Below are 10,864 nucleotides of genomic sequence, written 5' to 3'. Positions count from 1 at the left end.
CCTCCCAATCCCCGCAATGGCTTCCATCCCCCCCCCCCCTCTGCCAATCCTTCCACTGGCTTCCATCCCCTGCCCCCCTCTGCCAATCCCTGAACTGAGTTCTGTTGGATTATTTCTGGTCCCCGTTTTCTCCCCCTTCAGTCCGAATCATTCTGAAGTCTATTGTAAAGTGAACAGCTTACATCAGCTTTCTCATACATTCTATACATATTCATTTCGGCCTAAGAAGTCACTGACTGGAGCTCAGGGACGGCATTTACATTATAAAAAGCAGAGGGGTTTTTTTTCATGATATCTATACTTGTGTTGTATATGTCAGGAAATTATTCATGCAGTCTTGTAAGGTTACAAAAAGGTCTAGTTTGATCACAGCTGGAGTGTCAAGGTTGCCTGCCCCCGGTCTAGCTGTACATAATGCTGTGCATCCTTCTTTTTCCCAACTTTCCTCATTCGTCAGTTCGATGCGTCTTGCTCTTCCTACGGCAGGACACACCGGAGCCCCCTATGTAATATGCACAATGCAAGTCATAGAAGCCACATATTCCACAATGCTATCAGAGGGCATGCACCGCCAATGTCCTGATCACTTTGCCACCATGCTGGATTAAAGCTTAGAGCACTTACCCATGCATGGAACCTTGGCACACCGGCTGTTGTGGAACTACAAGTCCCATGAGGCATTGCAAGACTCTGACAGCCACAGGCATGACTTGCATAGACGGAGTGCATGATGGCACTTTCAGCACTGCTGGAGCGCCATGTTTGCCAACACCCCCTCCCCCCCCGGCTTAGAGGTTTCCTTTAAATTGGGAAAAGAAAAAGTGTGCAGAGGGACGATCATTAAAATTCCCTTTTCAGTAGAAAGAAAACAAATGATCTCTCCACCCTCAGAAAAGCAAAATAGTTTGCAGGCTGCCTGTTAGAACAGAAGGGGAATGTGTTATTGAGGGGAGATGCCAAGAGCTGCGTGTATGGGTAGTTGTTGATGAGCGGGTTGGCGGCGTCCTCATGCGTACACAGCTCTGGGCTGGAGCCTTCGCCTTGGCTCTACTGCCCGGCTTATACCTCATTATCACCTGAGCTGACACAACATTTCCGCCGCGGTTTCACCTGCTTGTTCCGTGCCGCTGGGAGCGGGAACGGCGTGCCCTCTGCTTGGTAGACGTTATGCCAGCTACCTAATCATCTCACCGGTGTGATAGAGCAGATCCAAAATGCGTTTAGCACCTGCTAGAGTGCATGTCAGCTGGGCGCAGTGTTGGCTCCGGAGGGAGTTCTGTGAGCAGAATTCAGGTGCGCGGGTAATCTCCAGGTTCGTTCAGGAAAAAAAAGTGGAATAAAAAAAACGGGCATTTCGGCTGTGTTTGTGCGATTTCTTATCATTCCGCAGCCAGCTATGACATTCCGAGTTCTCCTTATAAATAAAATGCGTCCATGGCAACAGGAATTTTAAAAAATCTTCCTCCGGCCCTATAATTGGCTCACAGCCTCTTTCAGAATTCTGCACAAAGGTTAAAGCCCAAACCTTTTGTTTTTCTCTGATAGATTGGGTAAGAGTCAGAATACTCGGTTAGATATTTAATGCTTGGTCCTCATTTCAGAGATTTCCTTCTAGTTCCTGTCTCAAGGACACTAGGGCAGGAAGTGGGAAAGTGTGGGTGTCACCGGGAATTTGTTCATGCATGCTTGTAAACTTACTGAAAGGTTCACTTTTAAGAAGAACTCCGGCATATCAAAAAGTTACCCCTGCACTCCATGGGTTATGTTTTGTCTAGGGGACTCAGCTGCATTTATCACTCACCTGATCCTCGGTCAGCACTCGCCTCTCTCCTCCTCACCTCTGCTCCAGCTTTGGAATGTCCCTTTACATCCTCACGTCTAATGCAAGTCAATGGACCAGCATAAGACGTGACAACGCCAGCGGTCCTTAGACCACCGGATCCCAGGAGAGAAGAGGCTGCAGGGACCGGTCTAGCCAGGATCAGGTAAATAAATCTGTTCTTTTTGCTTTGTGCAGCACTGCAGACAGACCACAACAGAGCTTGTTGTTTTCCTTCTCTGAAGAAGTCCCGATAGCTTTTCTACACCATACGAACATCTTCCAAATTTATTACAAAGTTTTCGTGCTTAGACCCAATTCATCATCAGCCCCCAATTCTTTCCATCCACAGGCCCTGTGTGTGAGTCACCAAGAAATTAAATTGTTCCATTGCTTCATGGCGGGTCTGGGATTTACTCTCCAACTTGTTGTATTTGAAGGTCGTTCCTGCCTCCACATTTACCGCCGGCTCCGACATTTGTCTTGCTGCGTCAGTGATGGTCAATCTCCCCCCGCGGCCTCTCTGTTTCGATTAGCACATTGTGTATGTGCGTGCTTTGGAAGGCTGGCACCGCAACTTTACAGGGCCTGTGAGCATCGAATACCAGCCGGGATGCCTAAGGAGAGTATCGCATGGGCTTCAGCTTCTATTAAGCTTTCACAAAGCATTTGCAAGACTTTCAGCCTTTAAAGAACATTCAGATCCAGTTTGAGAAATAAAAAAACAGAGGAGCACTTGCTGCCCCTTTCAGGTTCTTTTTTTTTGGGGGGGGTTCCAAATATTTAGGAGGCGCTGGGATATCAATGCTCATTCAAGAGTCCAAATGCGTCAAAGTTTTGCAAGGAAGCTCACTGGCTCTGGTAAGGTGACTCCCAACAGCATAACAGGTCTGCCTTGGTGGGTACCCAGAAGAAGCTTGGAGTGTAGACAAACTGAATGGGCACCAGACCAAATGGGTAAAAACGTCCAAAGAGTCTTTCATCATTTAATAACAAAAGAGAACCATCCAACACATTTTGAGGGCAACAACTCCCCCCCCCTCTTTCATCTGGGATTGAAACAATATGGGGACTTAGAAGAACTCAAAGGCTTGAACCTAAAGAAATCTCTTTCAGTGTTGTAGGAATTCCCTTTTTGGAATGTTGTTGGACAATGTGATTAGCAACTGTTTTTCCTTTTGTGACTGAATAATTAAAGACTCTTTGAACTTTTTCACTCATTTGATCTGGTGCCCATTCAATATATGTTTACACTCTAAGCTTCTTCTGGGTACCAAACACGGGAGACCAGTTATGCTGTTGGAGTCACCTTACCAGATGTTCTAATTTTTGTCTGTGTCCCTAGGTTCACCCTCTCTATCTATCCTGGTTACCAGCATCACCGGGACTGCAAGTAATGGGAATATCCAAAATCTTCCAGTGGTGACAGTTGTCTTAGATGTCTCTCACTTTGGAAAGATTCTTCTTCCTGTTGTGCGTAGAAAACTAGGAAGTGAAGGAAATCGTCCCCATGCAACACAGGTGGTATACGAAAACCTGACGGGGGGTTTAACAATTCCCCACTCTGCTCGTATGTTCAGAAACAAATAACTTCTACTGTCGTGGTAAACAACCTGCTTCCCTATTTATAATGGTCTGGCCCTCTAGCAACTTCAGCGCCAAATTAAAGCTAATTTGCCTACAAATGTCAGGTGGTCATAATAATCTGGCCACTCAGTGTGTATGTATGTGTATATATATTATAAAATCTCCAAACTGCTTCAAAAGCGTACTTTAAATTCTTCAATAAAGCGGTTTAAAAATAACTAAAAGCTTTGCAAATGTAGCGGCTTTCTGTACACGCTGCTATTATACCATCCGAGGCCTGTGCGTACATGGCCCAAAGCACAATATGCATACTCCCAAGAATAGCTGGATAAAGACTGTACCGGCATGCACCTGCTGGGCTGAGCAATGCTTAAATTGAGAAGCTCTTTCCTGGGGAGGTGACCTGGTAAGTAAAACACCTCTTTGTGAGAACGTTGTGATGAAGCCACATCAAGACTTCTATGCCATGTGTCAGTTCTGAGGCTGTGAAGCCGACCCTTTTCACTGCCTTGGAACAAGTATGCAATGTTGGAACCGGAGTATGACTGCTTACCTAACAGCCTAGCCACCCAAGTGTTACACTAGCGTTCCTTTAAAAAAACATTTTGTTTGTTTGTTCAGAATTGCGGTTTAACTCTCCTCTTGCCTCTCCCAACATGCAGTTTCCAGTAAGAATAGCTTTTATTATGTAGACATATCATAAACACTGCCTTGGATTAGTCTCTGGAATGGGATGTCCAAGTATTCATCCACTCGTTATCTCTTCTCTCGACTATTCCACCTCCTTCCTCATCGGCTTACTTCTACACAGGCTCCTCCCCCCTTCAGACTATCATGAATGCTGCTGCTAGGCTCATCCACCTAACCAAACAGTCAGTGTCTGCCACCCCCCTCTGCCAATCGCTCCACTGGCTTCCATCCTCCACCCCCCCCTCTGCCAATCCCTGCACTGGCTTCCATCCTCCACCCCCCCTCTTGCCAATAACTCCACTGGCTTCCAATCATCAAAAGGATAAAATTCAAAATGTTAACAACCACATCCACAACTCTGCCCCCAGCAATAATTTTGAACCTCGTCTCAAAAGATCCCCCTGAGCATCATCTCTGCTCCCTCCCAAGACCTCCTGCGCTCTAGCTCCCTCATCAACTCCTCCCATGCTCGCCTCCAGGACTTTTCTAGAGCCTCTCCCATGCTTTGGAACTCTTTACCCCAACCTGTCTGGCTATCTCCTACTCTGTACGCCTTTAGGTGATTCCTGAATACTCCTTTTTTTTCAGGAAAGCCTATCCTGCCTCAACCTAACCAATGAACTATCACTTTCTCAAACAATTCATCCCCACACAGCTACCACCTCTTGCATCACTTGCCCCTCCCCTTAAGATTATACGCTCTCAGGGGCAGGGCCCTCCTTACCGTCTTGATTTGTATTATAACTGTAATGTCTTCCTTATATTGTAAAGTGCTGCGCAAACTTTTGGCGGTATACAAATCCTGTATTATAATAATAATAATAATATAGGTATGGTGGTGAGGCGTCCAGGACCTTTTGGCCATGCCATATAGTGTGCGTTTTCCACTTTTTAAGGATTTGTAATAGCTTTCCTTGAGTAAAGCATCTTCTCTTGAATGCCATTCACATGTACATCTATTATTGCTCAACAAGGTAAATTGCTTTAAGTAAGAATTATTGATCTCACCGTAAGATTACATTTTTGAGTAAAATAAATACATAACTTTCTGTTATATGCAGGCTGGGTGGTGAAAGAAAGTTTCTCATGCAATAAGAAAAATAAAATCCCAGGCAGAGGACAGGACAGCAGGGGGGGTCCAGATATCCAAGAGAAATTCGGGTGGAGGTGCACACTGCTATACACAGGGCTGCAGGTACTACTTTGGTAGTCATGCAGTATAATCAAAGGGCCATACATCCCCTTAGAAGTTGTATCTAAGACTCTTTGATGTAAGCGGGGTACACGGAGGCCTGCAGGGATCAGTAATTGATGCAGACAGTAATGGAACACGCTGGCCTGGAGTAAAGAACTTTGGAAATTCTGTCAGCACTATTTTAACTCTCTTCTGCTAGTACTTCCATAACCGGCACCAGCCAATATAAGAAACCACAAGGAGAATGGAATGTGCTAGTATGTTGGTTTTCCATTTGGGGCATTTGATAGAAGGGAAGAGCGTGTTCCCTAAACTATCCTGGACTGTACAACATGCCCAAATACATAACCATCTCCTCCCCAACCCTTTTAACACTTAACATAACTCCTAAAACAGGCCTACCCTGAAACTCGAAGTGGACCTGAATTAAAAAAGTGAACGTTTGCTGTCTTATAGGGAACATTTAGAAATGTTAATTCTACTTACCGTTATTTTCGCTCCATAATACGCACTTTTTTCCCCCCCCCAAAGGAAGGGGAAAATGTGCCTGCGTCTTATGGAGCGAATACCTATCGCCCGACGCCCGGGACATGCAGTTTCGGGCGCCTGGCGAGTAGTTTCTTTTTGTACATTCAGCCCTGCTCCTGACAAGCAGAGCTGAATGTACAGTGGGAGCCGCTGCTCGTTTAATACAAGGGATCTAATTAGATCCCTTGTATTAAATCGAGCGGCGGCGGCGATTGTGTCCGCCCCCGCCGTGGTTTTCGGGGTCCCCTGCTCCTCTGGGGGACCGTGATGGGTCCATAGGAGCTCACCATGGAGCCCCTTGAGCAGACGAAGAACGTTGTTCTTCGTCTGCTCTGTGTGATTACTGAGACAGCGCCACCTGTCTCAGCGGTCACTAACTGCAGCTTCTGTCACAGAATTTCTGCCACAGAAGCCCTGCGTCCTATCGTCAGGAACGTCTTATAGACCGCAAAATACGGTAAGTGTTGCCCATAAAAATCTACTTTCCTTGAATCCTTCCTGAAAAAAAGCTGTGCACTTCCTGGTATGTGAGGGCGCCTAGGTACTCGTGTTGTCTCATGTAGCTGCAGTGTGAGATTGTCTAAGGCTCTGCTGCCTCTTACTGCTAGTTTCACCAGATTCAGAGTGGGATTCGGTGCTGCTGTGCTGTTCACTGTTCTCCTTGCCGCAGAGGAAGCTGTACCTGAGGGCCTGCAGTGCAAGGATCTCCCTGCTTCATTCTGTGACTCTGTGCTTCTTCCATCTCTCCAACTCATCGGCAAACTTCCAATGCTGGCTGTGTTACTGCCCTAAGAATGTTACAAAACTTGATACTGTAGAACATGTTCTGATTTAAAATGCACCCGTGGACTGTTGAATGATCTAGCCACTGGTCTCTATAGCAGCATGTCTAGCTCCATGCACAATTTACTTCAAGATTGCCTGAGGCAATCTAATGTCCAACTACAAATCAGAGCTTACATTCTGCTCCAACCAGCCCCTTGCAATTTATTTTTGACAGTGTAGCCCCCCCCCCATCACCTTTTGTGAGGTGACTACTAGGCATTTAGTTATTGCCGGGGCTGTAGTCAGCCTGGTAGGATTACAGTGGCATTTATCCTGTTAACTCCAGATGTCTGGCATTGACTGTACCCCCCTGGGTGGAGTGTGACTCTGCTGTATTGTGGGACAGCCATTGAGGGACACTGTAAGTGTATGTACAGTGCAGCAGCCAATCACTGGGTTTCTCCCAACCAGTGTTGCATGCTGGGATAAGGTACATATACTGGAGGGAATTGCCATGTGCTCAAACTAGTCAGTACCAGTCGTGGATTAGGGCTGGGTGCTGTCCAGCCACCCCCAGGCTAGGCCTGAGACCCGGGGGTGGGCAAAGGCTGGAGTGTGGGAAGTGGCCCCTTAGGCCTCAAGTATGGAGGAGGCCTGTGTTGTTATCAGAGGAGGAAAACCAGGAAAGATGTCTACTGGAGGTGCCTGGAACATAGAAAACCTCTTTAGCATGGCTGGTGTCTCTCCTGTATGCATCTCCTGCTCATCAGTTACTCCAATTACAATTCACGGTACCACAAATGCATCTACACTGAGATGTTTAAGAGGTCTGGTGAGTCTGGAGTCTATGTCCCTTACAGCCTGGATGTCTAGGATCCCTATACCCCCTCTCCCCAGTGTGAATATGTTGATTAAAACGTATTCAGCATTGCACTACTGGAGTGGACATCAGCTTTGTGGGCACTAGAAGAGGGCAGTTGAATGCTAATGGGGCAGCTGAAACCCCTAGACAGACTAGTGATGACCCGGTTATTTAATCGGCTCCTTTGGGGCTGAGTGCTACTTGAGCAACATTTATAAGGTATCCTCACTGGTGAATAGACATGCCAGAGAAAGTGAGGGAGAAGCAGCTCAAGGAGCCAGCTAGGTGTGCTCCTGTGCAAGGCACATGCTGGTAGGTGGAGAAAGCAAAGAGAGGAGTTTCTCAATGTTCTGCTTCTGTTTTCCCTTTCCATTCATGGTGCGGGGAGGAGACCCGAAAGTGAAATCACAGCAGACAGTGATCAGTTCTCCTTACCTGACGGGACTGGACTTGGTAGAAGACCAGTGGTAATCTTAGGACTGAAATACAGACTTTGTTGGGTCAAACGTCTCCCTTATATGTGTTTCATCGGCATATTGAGCTGTGCCTGGAGTCTAACTTTCAATAGAAGAAATCAAGGTGCTCTTGCAAACCATAAAATACGCCGACGCTTATGGAATGTAACATACATTCCATATAGTGATAATTCCAGGAGCGTGCATCGGTGCGACTTGTCATTCCGCAGATGTCATGTAGACATCTCAGCTGTAAGTCCTCTTCTTAGTGCCGGAATGCTAAGTAAATGAAGCAAGCAATTGAGATGAGGATCCCGGTCATGGCTCCGTAGCGCAGCCAGAATTTCTGTTCTGCATCAGCGTCATTGGACTAATATCAGAGGTGCTGAGTGTATTTACTACAAATGCAAGCACACGGGGAATTCTATGACTGTATTTTCCTCCACGTTCTCCACAAATCACTTACGCTGCAGATTGTTTTACTCCAGTCCCTGACGTGGCCAAATGCTAAATGGGGCTCACTAGAGGGGAGCAGAGAGTGTCGTGTAAGGGTTTATGGCTGGTGTCCATAGCGGTGCACAATCCGTGGTGAACATCAGCCTGTAATATATACAGCCAATGACCTCTCATACTAACTCTGCATTGCACACGTTATGTAATTCTGGCTTTAAGTCTGCACAGCACAAGCGCTGCTTCCAAATCATGGCCATCTGCTGCGTGGCCAAAATTGTCAATGCGTATAACATCGCGTGAAATTCCCGAGCCATCATTTTATGCGGCCGGTGTCAATTTTACATTCAAGAGCCAGATCTTTGTAGCTTTGAGTCATCAAGTGAACCTGTCACCAGGGAAATACGAGAGCTGCCATCAATTACTTGATTCTAATGTGTAGTATCTCTGATACTGCATGCTGGTTCTGAATCGGTGACTCTCTAGACCCAGTGGTAGGCAACCTCAGCCTTCGAGCTGTTCTGGGATTACAAGTCCCATGATGCATTGCAAGACTGACAGTCACGGGCATGAAATCGATAATACCCAATCACCGGCACTCCATACAGCATACAGACCTTGGATGTAAGGTTGGTGCTTGAAGTGACAACACGCATGGCGCCGTGTCAGATACAGTCCATAATAGAAGTCACCAGCACTGGATGATGTGTGTAAATCATCACATGCATCATACAGCCAACGTTTCAAGGCCACGCAGGGTCCCTTCTTCTGGGCCATACATTATCCAGTGCTGGTGACGTCTATTATACACTGAGTGGCCAGATTATTATGACCATGTGACGTTTGTAGGCAAATTAGCTATGATTTGGCGCTGAAGTTGCTAGAGGGCCAGACCATTATAAATAGGGAAGCAGGTTGTTTACCACGACAGTAGAAGTGATTTGTTTCTGAAGATACGGGGAAACAACGCGATGTAACAGCCTTTGAACGTGGGATGATTGTTGGCGCTCGGAGCCTTCACCACAGCTGGAGGATGCCTAACCCTGCTCTAGGTAGTTAAATCAAGATAAAGGTGGCAGCCTTGAAGCTTGCACGATAAGTAATAAAAACTTCTACATTCCTGAAGGTTTCCTTTAAAAAATGCTATAGACAAAGAGGAATGGTAATCATTTCCAGGTTTAGTAGATCGTAACCATAAGTCTTTGTTGTCTGTTTATAACCAATTCACAAAGCCATTCGCCCCACGAATATTTCCGAACATTCATTCTCTGCAAATAGACACAAAAAAGAATGTTCTTGGACAGGTGTGGACAACTCCGGCCGTCCAGCTGTGGTGGAACTACAAGTCCCATGAGGCATTGCAAGACGGTTACAGGCATGACTCGCAGAGGCCTTATAGGATTTGTAGTTAAAGGAGAACTATGGGGTTAGGGCTTTTCCCCATAGTTCTCCTTAGGGTAACGGGAGGACACAAACTAGCGTCCTCCCGTCACCCTAAGCTCAGGTCGCGGTATACTGAGACACCGCAGCGGATCCCGACATCGATGTCGAGATCCGCCCAGCTGCGTGGAGCTGCCCACCCCTGTTCTTAGACATATTTAATTTTCCAGTCCAATGGATGCAATATTGCATTATGGCCACTAGATGGAGCTGAGCAGCTGAGGAAATAAGTAATTTCTGTGTTCCTCAGCTCCAACTAGTGGCCATAATGTGGTATTACATGATATACATTCGAACTGAAAAGAACATTTTTGCATTCGTTCAGAATGATTTGTATAATAGCTCTGCCAATTGGTTATGAATAGACCCCCTAAGTGTAAGGAATCCAGTGACTGCAGGTACCAGACAGGTTGCTCATAGGTGAAGAGATGGCTGATGTCTCATAGTCGGCAAATGTATTGAAAGATAGAGTGAATTGAAGTGGCAATGGCTGAATCCAAGCGACATTTTAATCATAGATAAGTAAGGCGCCAATGCATTCTAGGGATCTGCTTCATCAGGGCTGTGAGGATGCAGAAGTGGTAGGTTTGGATTAGAGAGTTTTTTTGTTATAGGAGAACAGTAAATATCCCGAAAAGAATCCTTCATGGAACATATTCGGACAGTTACTATCCTTCAGACGAATGTAACGGCTGCCTCGCCATCGTCCACAATGCTCAAAAGACGGAAGTGCTTCTCCCTTTCTATTGTTACATTCATTATCCTTCACTATGTGTTTTAGTTTCTATAGTAACCGTGCCTCAAATATGTTTTGGACTGTATTTTGGTTTTATGTCTCCCTAATGGTATGTATGTGCCGCTGTAGAGAATTACTTGCTAGAAGATCTTCCACAAGCCGCCTGCATCCCACAGCGCAGTTTGTATTCATTTTCACACTGCAGTTTATAGGAAATGTTGTAGGTTCCCTTTAAAACAGCGCTCCAGGTATTATTTTTTATAAATCCCACCCCAAAAATGTTCCCAGAAAAACAGGTGTTTGTCCCCGCATTGGCACAATGACACCTGGAAGTGGG

Source organism: Nanorana parkeri, unplaced genomic scaffold (genome assembly GCF_000935625.1).
Source record: "Nanorana parkeri isolate BGI_ZX_2015 unplaced genomic scaffold, ASM93562v1 scaffold188, whole genome shotgun sequence".
Classification (NCBI taxonomy): Eukaryota; Metazoa; Chordata; class Amphibia; order Anura; family Dicroglossidae; genus Nanorana; species Nanorana parkeri.
The sequence above is the reverse complement of the archived record's forward strand: the minus strand, read 5'-3'. Positions refer to the sequence as shown.